Here is a 12,284-nt window from a genome sequence, read left to right on the forward strand (position 1 = left end):
TATAAATTATATAAAATGAAACTTATAAATACATAAATATATTATAATCAATTGTTATATAATATAATATAATATGGCTTAGAATATGAATGAAAAATATGGTTTAATTTGAACAATAATAACATTTATCAGAAAATACAACTTTTGGTATATTTCTTCATAATTGAAATAAGACAATATGACAATATTATTCTGAAATGAGGCTTTTATCACTATTGAAAGAACACAAGTTTTCATTACATTTGTAAAAGTTTTTCTCTGTTGGTGTCTGTCTCAAACATAACACTTTGTATTGATATGGCATCTCTAATTGACCCTCCACATACATTCTGCTGTGATTTTATCTGCTTTTAGTTGGGTGTTTGCCCTGGAGAGTATTGATTTGGAGAACTGTACGACTCCTGAGGACCGATAAGTGCGCTCACAGTCAGCTTATTACCTTTCCGTTTAGATCCAGCACTGCGTGAAGCTTTACATTTCAAACCAGATGTTACACATTTACAGAGTTGATTCTGCTGTAATTCCTTCACTGATTCCCCGCAGTGTTAGTCTCTGTTCACACTTCAAGATTCATTCTTCAGCTATTTTGAAACCCTAGCTCAGGGGTCTCCAAACTCGGTCCTGGCGGACCGGTGTCCTGCAGAGTTTAGCTCCTACTTGCCTCAACACACCTGCCAGGAAGTTTCAAGTATACCTAGTAAGAGCTTGATTAGCTGGTTCAGGTGTGTTTGATTAGAGTTGGAGATAAACTCTGCGGGACACCGGCCCTCCAGGACTTAGTTTGGTGACCCCTGCCCTAGCTTGTCTACAAACTCTTTATAATATAAAATAGTCAGATGATAGAACTGGAATTTAATCAGAGCAGTATTTTTGTATCACAGCATTAATTAAATACAACTTAAAAAGATGCATTTGAACGTAATAAACTAAAGTTGAAAACAGTGATGAACTTCAGCTTTTCTCTACGTATTTTACATTACAGATTACATTTTTATTATTATTAATTTTAATGTCCATATGAACAACTTTCCACATTGCTACTAATATTTTGAAAACAGTTAATATCAGCATCTATTACTGTCATGTATTAAAGGGGTCATATGATGCGATTTCAATTGCTCCTTTCTCTTTGAAGTGTTACAAGCTCTTGGTGCATAAAGAAGATTTGTAAAGTTGCAAAGACTAAAGTCTCAAATCCAAAGAGAAATTCTTTATAAAAGTTAAGAGTTAGTCACTCCTACCTAAAATTACACCAAATACACAAAATAATGTTCTTTTTAGCAGCATCATATGACCCCTTTAAGTAGTTTTTTTTCTATTCTATGCTATTCTATTCTATTCTCGTTAATTATAATAATTATTTTGTTATAATTTTATTTTTATATAATTCTATTTATCATATTTAGTAGTTTATTTTAGAAAATATGTAAAAATATAATTATAACTAATAATAATATAACACTTTATTGTATAAGTTGTATATATGTAAAATGTATTATTATACCATTATAATAGTTATTTATAATAATTATTTAATGTTTGATAATGTTTTATAATTATGTTTATTATTTAGTATTTTAAAAATAATAAATAATTGTAATTATAAAATTGTATGAAATTAAATAATTATAATTTATAATATAACACTTTATTGTGTAATAGTTTGTGAATATGAAAAATATAATAATTGTAATAATTAAATTATAATATTTTATTATTTCATGTTAAATCATTGCATTTTTATAATATAATATAATATAATATAATAGTTTGTATGTAAAATGGCACATGCATTCCATGAAATGTATTCAAACAGCTTCTATGAAAAGTTTGCTGAAAGACTAGTTCCCCCAATGCAACTATCCATGACCAACCAAAAGAGATACGCCGTTTTGTCTGAAATGGCTTCCGCTGTTTTCGCTCCACAACAGTCCCTGAGATTGAATGGGATTCCAGTTGGCAGTTTAAATCACAGGGTTTGCCAAGAGACCCATTTCATTAATAAGTGAAGCACAGCACCTGACATAATGGCACTCAGAGCGTCAGTTAAGAGAGTGTTGTGCAAAGTCAACCGCCGCTGTGGACGGACATCGAGCGCACGAGGCCAGAGCTAAACACTGCTTTAATTAATACACATCTGCTGTCCTCACAGAGCCGCAAGGTGTGTCACAGGTGAGCAATCAGTGTTACCATCATTTCAGCAGATTGCACTGTCCATAAACATAAAATATGAATATTTTAATGGGCCGACATTCACTGGGAGATTTCTATAGACAATCAGGACAATTTATAGAGCGACGGTTCCTGCCAGTTTCTCGCTTCATTTCACTTCCCCCTTCATCCACGTCCAAACTGCGTTTAAGCTTTAGACCTTTGAAGTCAATTTGGATCCATAATTTTTAGACAGATTTGTGTAGGTCTGTGGTTTGCATCTGATTTTGCAAACAAAACTTCAAAAAAAATTAGAAATGCCACTTTGACAACTGACTAAAATAAAATAACTTCAGGTTGAAGTACTAAAATTACTAAAACTAAAAGTGTAATAAAATAAATGCAAGCTAAATAGCAATACTTTTAACTTGAAGTACTGAAATTATTATTGAAAAAAATAGAAATAAAAATAAATTAAATCTAAATAGAAATATTTTCAAGTTTAATTTGAAGTACTAAAATTACTAAGCTAAAATAGAAATAGGAATAATGTTACAATTTAACAAAGTTATAAATTACTAAAATTAAATAAAAATAAATAAAAATAAATATTTTGAAATTTAGGTTGAAGTTCTAAAGTTACAAAAATAAAAATAAATTAAAGTTAAATATAACTATTTTTACATTTCGGCTAACTTGAAATGCTAAAATTACAAAACTTAAATGGAGATATTTTAAGTTTAAGTTGAAGTACTGAAATTACTGAAACTAAATCTGAAATAAAATAGATAAAAGCTAAATAGAATTTAAAATAAAAATAAAAGATTAATTAAAATTGACAAAAGCACATTTTACTGAAAAAATGACTAAAACTTAAACTAAATTTAAAATTAAAATGTGGTTCCTTGGTGTCCATCTGATTTTACAAACAAGACTTAAAGGTTAAAAATTGTAATTTTAAGTGCTAATATAAATACAAATTATAAAAGCACATGACAAAATTATATATATATATATGTGTGTGTGTGTGTGTGTACTGAAATCAAAATATTAAATACTATTGTATATAATATTAAAATAACACTGGTTTCACAGTGCATTAAACAAGGTTAACATACAACTACTTAAATTAATATTAACTAAGATTAATAAATGCTGTTGTTTTGACATTATTGTAAAGTGTTACCATTTCATTTACAATTTATGTGTTGGTCACACCAAAACATTATTTTGTCATTTTATTTATTTATTTTTGGTTTGCAGTCCTTTATCAATGTCTCTGAATGTAGTTTTGTAGATTTGTTTGTGTTTAAAATGAAAGAAGCATTGACACCTGTATTTTGAAGGTTAAAGACAGCAACATTGTTTATTAGATGTGTCAGAAATGTGCAGACAGGACCAATCAAATCCACCCACATCAGATGCGTAAACACAGAAGCTAACCATTACATTGGTGAAATATCACTAAAGACACGATCATGATCATTCAAATAATTGCTCAAAATCATTTTTAGTGCACATATTCCAGACACTTCTAATAAGGGATTGTTGCTTCCTCTCAAAGCATCTTATGGCGCTTTTCCACTGTGTGGTATGACTCGGCTCGGTACGGCTCAGTACGGCACGGTTCGGCTCGGCACGGTTTGCGTTTCCACTGCAGTTCAGTACCGCTTTAGAGTGGGCGGGATTATTCACATGTCGTTATAGTTGCGCCGCCTATATTGCCGTGACTCTTGAAAAACGTTTTCATTCCGCGTCGCCCCATCAAGCTCTCGCTGGAGCCGCTCATCTGCTATAAACGAGAGGAACGTCTGTACTTCATCAACAGACAACGAAACAGCCACTTTTTGGTTGTTAAAAAAGGTGTGCTTGTTCAAAACAGTTGCGTTCGATCCTTCGCTGGCTGTGCTGATTTAAATCTAGCGGTTCTTTTGTGTTTGTGTCGCAAGTTCAGTGACGCAGGTTACCATGCAGTGGAAAAGCACCATTAATGACCCTTCATCTCCTCTCAGAAACGCTTATAAAGCTTTGTGCTTTTTCAATCAAACCGCAAGTAGTTGGGTGACCAAAATATGAGTAGTTTTATATCATCGCAACAGTATAAATCATATTATAGTATGGTATGCCACAGCAGACATTTCTGGCTGAATGTTTTTAGTACTTTTGTGATATTTTAGTATTATTGAGATAATATTATGTGTTTTTTCTTTGTAATATTATGTTTGTTTTTTTTCAGTATAGTATAGTTTCAGTATAGTAATATATAGCCAGATTTGTTAAGTTTAGTTTCTAATAAATAAAACCAAAAAAATCAGTTTTATTTGTAGATATTGTAGTACTAAACTAAATGAAAATTATATATATTCTCATATATATCTTAGTATATTGTTTTTATTTAAATGGTTTAGTTTACTGTAATAACCCTGCTGACTGGTCTAATGTTGAGTTTAGTCCGGCTAATGGATCTGTAAACTTTCAGGTTGATTTTATTTCAGGTGTAATTGAGTCGGAATATGAGGAGACGGTATTGATCTGTATTTCGGCAGTGCGGTTAAAGCGAGGTCGTGTCGGCCGGTGAGCGAGGTTGTGGTAATTTGAGTGTCATTAGGACGTCTGGAGCAGATCTGGTGAAAGGCCTGCAGTCTGGCACTGATTCACACTTATTTGCATTTGTTTAAGTGCTATTTGGCCTTAACTGGAGAGACTGCAAATGAACGGCGGCTCATAAAACATCACCTTTGCCTTATGGAGCGTCCAGCCACATGCCAGTCATCAGCTTCCAGGAGCTCTTGTTATTCCAGACATGTGCGATAGTGTGATGTATCAGGTGGCTAAGATAATAGTTTTATTCAGGAAAGACATTTTCTTCCCTGATTGTGAAATTGAAATTGATAGTGGTGCTTCTGATAGCAGGATGGAATTGGTGCTTCAGATAAAAGGATATGATTATATTTTTTATGCATTATGAAATCGTATGTGCCTTTTTAAATAATCACTGTACACAACACACATTATATATATAGCCTGTATTTTTCCGGAGGAAAGAGAAAGAGTGAGGAGAATGAGGAAACATACTAACAATTCACAATTTTGTGATTTTAACATGTTCTTGATTGTGGTAAAAATAATAATTTTTTATGATCCTGTTGGGTTTTATTATATATAAAATATGTGTGTGAGTGCATACATACACACACACACACACACACATATATATATATATATATATATATATATATATATATATATATATCCTGCTTAGTATGTTAATATCCCATATCCTCTTGTTTAAATAAGCAAGTGGTAATTAGACATGGCAATTTAATTCAGTTATTTTATTCTTTAAAAAAATGTCTTCAGATTTTGCAGCCTCAAATTCAGTGCAGTGACTGGGAAAATGTCTTAAAACTTAAAAATTACATTGTTTCCTGTTCATTCATCACACTGTAAATGGAAGGCCATGTTGAGCGCATTGCATTGTGGGAAACAGTTTATCCTGCAGTGTGCTCTGATTGCATACTACACACTTTGGCAAATGTAGCAAGTCATCTGAGTATTTCATGCAGAAAGTTTGCATACTGTGTGGTGCTTGAGGATGAGGAAGGACTAGATGACATTATGATTGTTTATTTGTTTAAAGGAAGCTTCATACTGTATGAAGTGTTAGTCCAACAGATTTAATGGAGCATTTAGGCAAGTATAATAATTTGCTCCGTCGAGGCGTGCATGACTCTGTAGCATTGGGTAATGGAATTAGCTGTGGCTTTGATCAATATGAGATGTATTTGGATCGGCCAAAGGCCACAGATCTCCAAAGATCCAATTTTTGTACACGCAAACAAGAAAAGCTTGTTAGATCTGCTCTGACAGATTCATCTGTTTTAGCCCAATATACAACTAATACAGCCTGTTGTTCAAAAGCCAAAGCACTGAGGACAGTAACGCTCTCGGATTTCCTGTCCTTTTAGACTTTCTCACCTCTAGGTAGTATTTTTAGTATCCATGAAATTGTGATGATTATTGGTGATGGAAAGTTGTGTTATACAGTATGTGTATGCACCTTTAAGAACTTTTTCTTCTTCTTTTTTTTATTTTGAATGTTCTGAACAAACTTCAGAAGAAAATAATTTGTTAACAAACGCTTGCTCTTTTGATGCAATTCCTGGAACTGAGGTTTCATTTGTGGTAGTGTTTTTCAAAGAATTGGTCTAAAAAAACGGTTCATTTTTCTGTGGATGCACTGAAGAGTGTCCTTCACAAAGCAGTCTCTCAAGACCTTCCACGTGATTCACTAGGCTATGAAAGTTTCTCAAGTGTCAAGTAAGTCTCAAGTGAAAACAAGTGTGTGTAGATATATTTAAATAATTTTATATCAGTGTCAATTGTGAAGCACATTGCAAATGGTGTATTGGTTTTAAGACCTGATCTGAAAAAAATTTATCCATACTGTAAAAAAAAAAAAAAAAAGACATTATCCATTAATTTCACAGACATTTCTGTTAACCACAACGCAATGAAGGTAAAAATTCAAAATACAAGTAAAACACCTGTAAAAAGAATAAATAAATAAAACGTAATAACCCGTAATAAAATAAAACAAAAATACCTGCACATTCCTTTATATTTGTAATGGGGCGACTGAGACGAGAAACGTGCGGATCCATGTGCAAATCTTTATTCCAAAACATAGTCAAAACCAGCAAGGGTCGGACAATGGCAAACAGGTATTTAGAGGACAAGACAGAAGAGTAATCCGATAAACAGGCGTAGGTCGATAAACAGGCGAACATAATCCAAAGGTTGAGGCAAGCGAGTAATCCATAGACAGATAATAAATCCAAGAGAGGTGCGAACAGAATCCAGACGACAAGACGAGAGAGAAATCCAAGACAGGCAGGTAGTCAGGAAACAGGCAACCAGGAAACAAGACGTGACTAGACTTAGACTAGAACTAGAAACTCAAACTAGGGCCGGGAACAGGCTCCGTAAAGTAGCTACGCTGAACAGCATAAATGCTAAACAATACTCGGCGATATGAAAGAGGAAGTCCATGGCTTATAAAGTGTCTTAGATTGGTTACAGTTGTGTGTGTCATTAGTGCAATGGATGCTAGGAAATGTAGTCCGTGGTGACATGTTGAAGTCTGTGTAGTAACTATTTCAATATATTCTGAAAATTAATTTATTCTTGTGATCAAAGCTGAATTTTCAGCATCATTACTCCAGTCTTCAGTGTCACATGATCCTTCAAAAATCATTAGAATATGCTGATTTGCTGCTCAAATAGAAAACAGGTATTTTAAATTGTAATAATATTTCACAATATTATGTTTTGTTTTTTTTGGGGATCAAATAAATGCGGCCTTGGTGAGCAGAAGATACTTCTTTAAAAAACGTACATGTATATAATACCTTTTCATATAAAAATGCAACATATTACAGACTTGTGGCTTTTTCTGAGCATTAGTTTGTTTTATCTCTCTTCTTGGGAAGTTGCTTCTGATTGGACAAATGCTAATATATGCATCAGATATCAATATGGAAAGGTTTATTATACAATAATTGAAGAATGACTTGTGTCTGTGTGAGTGGATAATGATCTGTCACAGTCATGTGCAATCCAGAGCATTGCTTTCCTTCAGCGCACACATGAAACAGATGTTAATTTATCTCAGTGGTCATTAAAAACCCCAAGCTCTTTCTTACTAATTGTAGGCTAAGTTTAGCTACTGACCCAAATGTTACTCTGTCATGTACAATCGGTCAAATCTGTCCTCCATACTGAGCCACTAATATTGTAAATGAAACATTACTTACAGAGAGGGGCTCTCATTTGGTGTTATTTTGCACGTGTTGCACATGGAGCAAAAAAAAAGAGAATGACATTTAATTTCTTGTGCCTCACTTTAAGCCCTTTGTCCTGTTTGAATAACATATAACTCCTTTACATATTTCATTGATGAGCCGTTGTCAGCTTTCATGTCTCAATTGAAATTCTACCCTCTAAAGCAAAAGAGGAAAATTTCATTTGCGTCCAACAGATCAACATATGACTAAATTCGGTTCCATATCTTATTCATCAGCAAGCAGTTAGCAAATGAAAGAAGTGACACTGTTGCAAATGGAAGGGCTGAGAGATTGTGTGCCTTGATTTTAAGCAGCAGTTGTAATGTAGTGTCCTCTGGCCTTGTGCATTATGCAAGTGAACATCTTTTTCCCCTCAATAGGGATGACAGGGACGCATAGAGTGGCTAGAAAACATCATTTAAAATATAAATGACTGTGTGATTTCTCTCTCTGTGTGTGTGTGTGTGTGTGCGCGCGTTTTTGTGATGTGTGCGTGTGTGTGTCTTGGATTTATTAAAATGATCAAATAATGCATGTTGTGCTACATGATCTCATTAGCATTCAAAGTTGACGTTTGTATGTTTTGATAGCCACTGATTTATTTATTTACTTATTTTTTTGATGTACACAAATTTTAGAGTTTTTTTGATATATACTAATGCTATGTTTTTTTGATATACACATATAGATATATATTATACACTATTTGTAGCATTTTCTTTGGATAGACACTGATTCCAGAGTTGTTGTTTTTTTGCATTACAGTGGCATTAAACATTTTATACATTTTTGTTACAATTACAATCTGTAAAAAAATCTATAAAACTGAACAGAGGATTCATAAATATTTGTACATCTCTAAAGCTGTAAATATGTACGTTACAATCTGTCCAAACACTGAAATTGTTCACATCTGTTTTTTTCAATAAGAATAATTAGACTTGTAGATATGTACAAATACTAATGAGATCACTTTGTATTATATCATGTCAGAAGCATTACCAGCATAACTAGCAGTCATATCAGACAATATCAGCAGACATTTCCCAGTTATTACAGACATGAAGTTTCCTTATGGATCTCTGTGGAGCCTCTCAGACAGTTTGTTCAGGCATCAGCTCAGTGTGAGGAGGGAGCCGCTGTCCGTGGTGCTGAATTGCCGGTTGTGTTGTCTGTAGCGGAGATTACCTTAAACCCTACTGACTGACTGACTGACTGACTGACTGACTGAGCAAGCAAGGTGCTGATCTGGCAATCCCAGCCTGCTGAGAAGCTGGAGTATCTATTTGCCCATATTGTTGTGTAAGGCTAGATATCTGAGTGATCGAGAGCTTTTTGCTATTGCCTGTTGCTCCAATCCACAAGAAAAAAAAAAAGCAAACTCTTGTAATCTTCTCCCTCTTTCTCTGTCTCCCTCTCTATTTTTACTCGGCCAGCATGCACTGTCAAACTAATCCTCTTTGGTTTTGAAGTTTGCACTTTGTGTGACTTCTGAAACAACCTCACATTCTGGCATCAGATTCATGCACGCAGAAATAAAATATGAGAATGTGAGAGGAGAAATAACAACTGATGGACAGAACAGAAAAGATGACAAGGAGATGAATGATCAATTAGCTGTGTGAAGCCATACATTTTAAGCAAGCAATAAAGCAAATGAAATTGCATCTAATTTGTGATCATTATTATGTTGAAATCATCATAAATTAAAGAAAATATTTACATTAAATATTGTCATATATGTAACGATATATCTATCTATCCATCCATCCTCTTCTTTATCTTTACAGTAATGAGACTGATCTTTGGATGATACATTATTCTTGATTTTAATGAAAATAATGTCAGATTGCACAATACATAAATATATAAATACATTTATTTATTTGTAAGTAAATAAATAAACGAATAAATAAATGTTCAATGTGAACTAGTGGGGCTCTAGTAAGCTGTTTCTGTTTGTTTGTTTGTTTGTTTGTTTTTGTTTTTTAATAAATATATAAATGTACTTCTGAATATATGTGACATTAAAATCCTTTTTAATTCTGACAAACTCGTTTATCATTTAGTATAAGACTTCAGCTTTGTAATAAAAATATATTTCACTGACTTAATTAGTGTGAGGAGTGTACATAAAATAAAATAAAAACATTTTTGTGGACTTTTATTATGTACTATTTGGTTTTCACCGAAATATCAATGGTTACTTTACTTCACATCAATATTTTACTTCACATTTCAATTAAGAAATTAGTCACTAACATATTTTTATTGCAAAACAGAAGTCAAATATTGAACCTAATTTATTGAAGCTTCTATTTATTTTCCATTACATTAAAGAGATTGGGGTGAGAAATTGTGCTTGATTTTTATGAAAATAAAGGAAGAATGGAAATAAATTAAGAATTTTTTTTTTTTTTTTTTTATCTTGACAAATGGTCTGTCATTTGGTCTAAGAGAAGTCAATATTTGCAATAAAATAGTGACTAATTTCTTAAGTGTGAGGAGCAGGCGATATATAATACATAATAAAATGTATTTGTTTTTATTTTATTTAGTTTTTATGGTGAGGGTTCATTAACCAACATCCAATTAAAACATTTAGTGTGCACTGAAATATTGATACTTTACTACACATGTCATTATAATTTCATGCTACTATCAGCATCATTTTCTTGCATGCAAATACAATGTCTTATATCTTTCTCTTTTCTTCAGGTTTTGTGAGATTCACTCAGCTAAAGGTGAGCTCAGGAATCAGACGTGAGAGAAAAAAGCTGACACTGACAATAGCTCGGGAAGCTGTGTTTGCATTATTTCATGCACCAAGTGCATTTAATTACCAGCTTCTAATTACCGCTTTGCGGATTCATCTACATCACTTTTTTGCCACCAAGCTCAATCTCGTCCCGGTCTGCTGTTAGCCATCTACCTCTTCCACACCCCGACCGGCCGAAATAAAGCCTTGCAGATAATTACAGAACATGGAGATCGCTTGCTCTGCGGTTTGGTTTAATTAGCTCTCCTTCCTTCATCTTTGCCTCTTTTCTCGTTTTCTTTCCTCCAAGCTGGCCGGCAAGAGAAAGTGTGCGAAATGCCTGAAAGGTCACTGATGATTCATATACAGCCCGTTGTTTCTCCTTCCTGTGTATTTTTGGTTGTTTGTAGCATTCTGCTACACTCCTGATGGTATTTGAATACGACACCGAGTTCTGCTGTTACCGAAGACCTCCAAAACATATGGATTCACTTCAGCAAATGTCAGGCATTAATTTGCTGTGAAACACTGGGCTGGCGAGCAGATGCTGAAGTGAGATATTAGCATTGGTGGAAAACGGAAAATTATCGAGTTAATGACAAAAAAAAAGGACATTTACTAAAATATCAGTTTTGTCTTGTGCTAACAATCATTACAATCTGTTCCTCATCATTAGCCGTGTCTGCTCACGTATATCCGCATCGACACAAGGACAAAGTCAAGGAAAAATATCTCAATTATGGCACACAGAGAGTTGAGTGCAGGAAAAGCAGCATCAATAGTGGATTGTGATTCAGTCAGCACTTACGGTCTTCATTTGAAAACTCCATTTTTCACCGCTGACATCTTTCAAACGACGTAAATGAAAAACTGTTTATTTCTGCCTTGCAATTAAATACAGCGTACACAACTTGTTCATGAAGCTCTGCAGTATTTCTATGGAAGAGCTTTTGGGCTTTATTTAGTGTCTGGAATACTGTAGTCAAAATATCCACCGATCACAACCATCTGTGTCTGATTAGGCTGTAGTTATTTGATATGACTTGATTAGTTTTTAAATGAAAGTATACAAAGGCTCAACTGTAAAAGTCTATGGTTTGTAAACCATTTTTGTTTGTTTGTTCATTTATTAATTTATTTATCTTTTTAGTATTTTATTAAACTCTAGCTATTTCATTTAAGTAATAGATGTTTTGTGATAAAAAGTAAAACTTGTCCATGTCACCATAAATGCCATCAGTTAAAAATAAATACTTTATAGTATATTGAAATTACAATAATGTATTTTATTTTTTATTTTGAATTGCCAAATAATTTTCATTAAAAGTAAGTTAGTTAAGTGCAGTGTATGTATGTATGTATGTATATATATATATATATATATATATATATATATAAATCCAGCTACTTCGACTTACAATATTTAAGGCAGCAACCTAACTCAAGTTTTTAAGTCTAATGAAATTGGCTATAGAAGTCATTTCAACTTAAATTATATTCAAACGGACTTAAAAAAAAAGTTGAATCTC

At 33.1% G+C, this 12,284-nt stretch overlaps 1 pseudogene; it reads left to right on the forward strand.

The window, feature by feature from the left end:
• Positions 1 to 11,617, forward strand: part of LOC107705758 (maltase-glucoamylase, intestinal-like) — a 66,860-nt pseudogene extending 55,243 nt beyond the window's left edge.
• The last annotated feature ends 667 nt before the right edge of the window (positions 11,618 to 12,284 follow it).

Source organism: Sinocyclocheilus rhinocerous, unplaced genomic scaffold (genome assembly GCF_001515625.1).
Source record: "Sinocyclocheilus rhinocerous isolate Xijiao unplaced genomic scaffold, SAMN03320098_v1.1 scaffold834, whole genome shotgun sequence".
NCBI lineage: Eukaryota > Metazoa > Chordata > Actinopteri > Cypriniformes > Cyprinidae > Sinocyclocheilus > Sinocyclocheilus rhinocerous.